Source organism: Neomonachus schauinslandi, chromosome 6, assembly GCF_002201575.2.
Source record: "Neomonachus schauinslandi chromosome 6, ASM220157v2, whole genome shotgun sequence".
In the NCBI taxonomy this organism is placed as follows: Eukaryota; Metazoa; Chordata; class Mammalia; order Carnivora; family Phocidae; genus Neomonachus; species Neomonachus schauinslandi.
The window spans coordinates 141,292,545-141,299,302 of NC_058408.1; positions in this window are offsets into that span (position 1 = coordinate 141,292,545).

The window sequence follows — 6,758 nt, forward strand, 5'->3', positions numbered from 1 at the left end:
AGTCCCGGGATCGATTCCCACATTGGGCTCCCTGCTCAGCAGGGAGTCTGCTTCTCCCTCTGACCCTCCTCCCTCTCATGGTCTCTGTCTCTCATTCTCTCTCTCTCTCAAATAAATAAATAAAATCTTTAAAAAAAAAGAAAAAAAGAAATAATCATTAATACTCACAGAACTTTAAGGAATGAGATGTTCACTTTACACTTCTAATATTAAAAAATTGACTCTCTACATGTCTGCAGTTGGGGGTTGCTTAAATAAATTCACACATTTAATGCAGCTGTTGAAATGATAATGTAGAATAATAACATTGTTGGAAAAGGTTTGTGATAGTTTATTAAGTAGAAAAAGTGGGTTAGAAAATATTATGCAGGGGCGCCTGGGTGGCTCAGTCGGTTAAGCGGCTGCCTTCGGCTCAGGTCATGATCCTGGGGTCCTGGGATCGAGCCCCACGTCCGGCTCCCTGCTCAGCGGAGAGCCTGCTTCTCCCTCTCCCTCTGCCTGCCACTCTGCCTACTTGTGCTCTCTCTCTATCTCTCCGTCAAATAAATAAATAAAATCTTAAAAAAAATATATTATGCACAGTATGAGTCTATTTGAACAACTCTGTATACATATATTACTTACTTCTTAGACCTATACATTGTATACTTCAGTAGATATGTGTACAATGTCATATAAATTATACTATTTTATGTGTGTGTGTATATACATATAAATATATATAACATATACAATATATGCGTATAATATATCTTTTGGGGGGTGGGACATTCATCAAAGTTTTAAGAATAACTTTTTCTAAAGAGTAGATTTTACAGGTACTATTTGTCCCTTTCCTTTTGTGTGTTTTCATGTTCTACAGTAGACATGTTTTCCTTTGATAATAAGTAAAGCAGTTATTAAGTGGAAAATCCAAGAGACTCAACAGATTACTTAATAGAAACAATAAGAGAGTTCGCAAGGATTCCCAACACAAACTAAATAGTTTTCTCATATAATAGAAATAGCAAGTTGAAAATATAAAAATTATTCCTTTTGCTACAGCAAAAACAGAACAAAAAAAGCATAAATCACCATAAAACTGAAAATACACCAATTCATGCAAGAAATATCTAAGACCTTTTAGAAGGAGGTTTGAATACACTGAAGAAAATCTAAATAACATAAATTATTGTCTTTCTGCTTGGGATGTCTAAATATTGTTAAGATCTCAATTCTCCCCCCAAGTTAGTTTATAAATTTTATGTAAATTCAATAAAATTTCTGATTAAAAGAACTGGCAAGCTGACTCTCAGTATTATCCAGGAGGACAGATCCATGAGGATAGACAATTTCTGTAAAAGAAGAAAAATGAGATGGGGCTTGACCCATTGGATTTGAAAAGATATTACAAAAGTCAGAATAATTAAGCAGTACGCTAATGTTATAGAAATATCAAATAGATAAACAAAGTAGAATGTAGAATAGAATAAAATAGGCTAATGGAGAAAAATGTAAGTTATGTGATAAAGACTGTACTTTGTGTTTGTAGAGAAAGGCTACATTGGTGCATTGACAATGCTGGAATAATCAGTTATCCCTTAAAGAGAGGGAAAAAAGTGGGTTTTGACCTCATGCTACATCCACAGAAAAAAAAATTCCAGATGTATTAAAGATGCACATATTTTTCTAAATGACAGAAGTTGCAAAAGAAACCAGATAAAAATAATTCCATAATCTTGAGACTGTGAAAAGCCTTTCTTGAAAACAGATAAACCTCAGGATCCATAAAGGAAAAAAAGCTAACAATTTTACCTGCATAAATATTCAACTCTTTGGTATGGGAGATACACACTATAAACACATGACAAACTAGGGATGTAACATAACGTATGACAAGCAATTGATTAAGAGCTTTGCTATATAAAGTGCTGCTTTCAGATAAGAAAAAGACCATCGTGCCAATAGGAAAATTGGAAGACGTAAGCAAGATTTTTACAGAAGAAGAAATATAAATAGCCACTAAACGTGCAAGAAAAGATGCTGAACCTCGCTAATGGGCAGTTTAAAATGAGAAGAAAATAATATTTTCCCTCATCAGTCTCAAAGTCTTAAAAAGGAAGAGAACACTCAATGTATTGAGGATGTGGAGAAATATTTTTGATCCAGTAATTTCATGCCATGGAAATGTCACAAAATGGCCCAATAGATGCTGGAACACTCTGTAGGTGGTTGAAGGAAGGAGGCAGACCTGCTTATACGATAGGAAAAAAAAAAAAGGTCCAAGAGACAAGGTATCTTTGTGATCCCAGTTTCTGTTCAAGAAGCATATATAACTATTCCTGTACTGAGAAGAATTTCTCTAGTGGACTGTAAATGGTAGTGGAGTTGGGGGAGGCATCTTCACAGACTCTTTCCCCTCTGTCACATTTACATTTTTTATGATCATGTGTCACTTTTATAATTAAAAAAACAATGTGCATCTGACAGCAGTGCCCAGAGAGGTGAGGCGACTTGCCCAAGTTTGACAGCACGTGAGGACCAGAGGCGCTGGGTCCCCCGCTGCCCCCAGAGTTCCTTCTCCCTGCTGAGGAAGAGCCTCTCCCACATGGCACCCAGGGAGCACCCTGAAAATGCCACTTATCGCCACCTGTTGGGCATACATGGCATTGGTTTGATGGGTTTCAGTGTGGGGCCTGAGCCTGCAGCAGTAATGGGATGGCTCAGCCAGGGCCAGGGCCGGCTTGTCCACTTGCCTCCTAAGGGAAATCCTGGGAGGGCATCTGTGGGTTCTAGAAGGACCCCTTGAACCAACGGGCAGTGATCTGGCTAGGGATTCCTTCTGCCGCCCACATGAATGTTCCTGCATTCGCCACGTGGGGAAAGCTCACACAGCTGGTGATAGAGGGCCTTCCTGGAGGGGGAGGAGGGGATGGCCTCCAAGTGTATGACAACATCTGCTTGTATTGTAAAGTGCTTTATAATTTACTTTTCTATCCATGACCTCATTTAATCTCCAGATCATCTTCTGAAAGAAGAAGAATCAGCGGGACTGTTATTATTCCCATCTCACAGAAGAAACAACTGAGACACAGGAGGTTGAGACACTGACTAGGTCACACAGCTGGGAGGTGTGGAGAAGGAATGAGAGGTCCGGTTCATTCTCAGCTCCTGCCACACTTCTGGGAAAACACCTATCCACCCTGAGCACATGGAAGCAAGTTCCCCTTGCTGGAGATTGGCCTCGACCAAGGCCACTGTGGAGTTTTCTGCACTGTCTAGGATGACATCTAGGATGACCCCTAGCCCCTTCTGACCCAGTGTCTAGCATGCTTGGGTCTCCTCTGGCGGCTTTTTGTTCCTTGGTGGCTAAGACAGGTTGAACTGACTGTTTTGAGGGGCTCCTGGAGAAGGGCACAGATCTGAATGTTCTCCAACAGAGGGTATCAGCCTGCTCAGGAAAGGCTTCTAACAGGGGAGCCCGGTCTAGAAGCCCCAAGTCCCTTGATTCATGCTTGGGCTCCACACAGTGCCTGGCACACAGCGAGTGCTCAATAAAGATTGGCTGAGCCAGTCGATTGGCTGTAAGGTCCTGGGTCTCCACTCCAGTTTTTCGGATCTCACCCTGGCCTCAGGCTATCCCTGTCCCCATGCCGAGACTCTTCTTCCCCCACTGTCACATGGGTGTGGGCCCGTCTCTGGGACCTGAAGCAATACCTCATGGCTAGGGGCACTACCAGTTTACTTTCAGAACAAAGGGGTTGGAGGAGCAGAGCCCAACTTTGTGTAAGAGACTTAGAGCGGGAGGCTGGAGAGAAGTGCAGGAGGGTCTCCAAATGGCTTCAGAGTCCACCTTTCTAGCAGTTCCATTGGCTTCAACTTCCCCAAGAATTTGACACCACCAAGAGCAGCCCCTTAAAGCCAGAGACCTTGCTTTTCTGCTTCTGTTCGTCCTCAGCACATGGCAGGTGCATGTGAGTGAACGTGGCCCCTTGTAACAACTTGCCACAGTAGAAATGAGAAGTTTAGGGTTATAAATTACAGGCTACGCAGGCCAGCGGCCTCCATTGGAGACCCGGAAGATTTGCCCACAGTCCCAGAGAGAGAGAGAGGCAGTGGAAGAGATCTGGACAGGATGAATGAGCTGGGTTTCAGAGATCAGCCAAAGCCAAGGCCAGCTCACTTGGTTTGGGTTGGGAGCCAGGGGAACCTGATTGGGAGTCACCCAGCACATACCAGAACCCCCACATTGGCTCCAGCCAAAGCTCAATTACTGCTGGGAGAGGCATGATGCTCTCAAAATGAAGTCATATCTATCGAAAAGATCCTTGAGGCTACTTACCTGTGAAATAATTACATGTGCCTCAGAACTAGGAGATCAAGGATTTCTATCCAACGTCCCATGATGCTCTTAAAAAAGGTTTCACTGTAAACTGCAGGTGGGGTGGGGAGAGGCAAGATTTCAGAGCCAGGCCACCGTGTTTTAATTCCATCTTTTATGTTTTGGCTTCATCTCATCTATGTGTATATATCTCTCTATAGACAATTAAAACAACATTAAAGGAGATTCAAAGAGCAACGATTATCATCCATAATCATATTGCTATAACTCAGTTGTACCCACATGCATACACCTTGTTTAATTACACAAGCCATATACCAATACACTCTTCTTGCCAGAAATGAAACAATCAAGAAGTATACATTGTATACTTGTATACATTAGAGTCAGTAAAGGTACCCGGTCCACACCATTCCCCCACCAGTGCCCCTTTGCTCCCTTGAATGTGGACTTGAAGTAGCACTGCTGTCACTTGTGTATCTTTCCAGAACTTTTCTCTAAGATCTCATTCAAGTGTATATACATGTCACTGTACATTAGCGTGTGAATAAACAAACAGGTAAGTGTTTGTTTTAAACATCAATGGGATCATATTATGTATTGTTCTGGAACTTGCTTTATTCTCCTTTAACAGGTCTTGGAGATCTTCTTGTGATACTACATAGAGATAGCTACTCCCATCTTTTTATTTTTTTTAACGATTTTATTTATTTATTTAACAGAGAGAGACACATCGAGAGCAGGAGCACAAGCAGGGGGAGTGGGAGAGGGAGAAGCAGGCTCCCCGCTGAGCAGGGAGCCTGATGTGGGGCTCGATCCCAGGACCCCGGGATCATGACCTGAGCCGAAGGCAGATGCTTAACGACTGAGCCACCCGGGCGCCCCTACTCTCATCTTTTTAATAGTGACACAATTTTCTCTAGTACAGAAGAAACACAATCTTTTACCAGTCCCACATTAAAGGACACATGGTTTGTTTCCGATTTTTTTCAATATTCTACGCAGAGTATATATATATATATATATATATATATATATATATATATATATATACACTTTTGGCTTTGCTCTGCCTTAAGCTTCCTGCCTCTCTCACATGGCTGATGAATCCTTTTATTAGCGTCAGCAGACTGTCCTATTGGGGAATGTCAGCTCCATGAGGGCAGAGATTTTGTCTGTTTTCTTTACTGCCATGTTCCCAGTGCCCATAGCAGTGCTTGCTCAGCAGAAGCGCACAGTATGTTTGTTGAATGAAAAACTGACCAGCAAGAGGACACAGCTGAAAACCATTTTAATGATTAATGCTTGTCTAATGCCCGAACTTGACAAAGGCATGTTTACTTCCTAATCATATTCTGCCCTCAGAACAATTGTGTGAGGTCAGTAGATCCTGCATTGTGATTACTCCTGACTTGCTGATACAACAGCATCAGGAGGGAAAAACAAAACAAAACATAGGGGATTTTATGTCTGGGCACATTAAATAATAGTTATCTAGTTCCCCAAATAATCCTCGAGGGCAAGGATCATGATCCACTAGATCTTTTAATCCTGTTAATTGCTGGTCAGTTGCAAATTTCCTTATAAATGGTAAATGCACTATGTTGGTTGAATGACTACATGATCCCCAAATACTATAAGTATGTGATTTTTAAGTGGTGCCATACTTCTGGGGGCACAGTCTACTAACCCACTCTGCTTTCAAGAAGGCAACCAAGCTATCCTGGCCCATCTTCACCATTTGGTGGCTGGTGTGGGGAATGGTCTTTCTTTCTTCCCCAGTGTTGGGGGGTATGCATTTTCCTCTCTCACCACCGGGCCAAATTTACCTCTGACAAGCTTTGTTCAAGGTCTATATACCTTCCAAATGTTCGTTCCTTTTCTCTTTGGAATTGTAAGTATTGCCCACTTCTACTCCCTTCAAATAATTTGAAAGTCAAAACCAACCAACCCCAAACATGACTGAGAAGTCCAACGGACATGCTCTGCGGTGAAAAGGAAAGTCATAGGGACGCCTGGGTGGCTCAGCCGGTTAAGTCTGCCTTCGACTCAGGTCATGATCCCGGAGTCTCATCCAGCCCCATGTTGGGCTTCCTGCTCAGTGGGGAATCTGCTTCTCCCTCTCTCCCTGCTCCTCCCCCTGCTTGTGCTCTCTCTCCGTCTCAAATAAATACATAAAATCTTAAAAAAGAAAAAAGAAAAGGGAAGACACATATTTTGAAGTAGAATCAGATCTAGGACCACTTCCCTTCAAAGTGCCCCAGGACCCTAGAGTCTCCATAGAGTTTCATCTAATTCCTTGTCCCAACAACTCTCCCTGCTTCAAAATGTGTTCTCCCCTGCCAACTAGCATTACTTCTATTTTTCTGTTTTCTTTAATTATGACCACCTCTATCACAATACCTATGAATTTTATTGCACTTATGTATTTACAAGG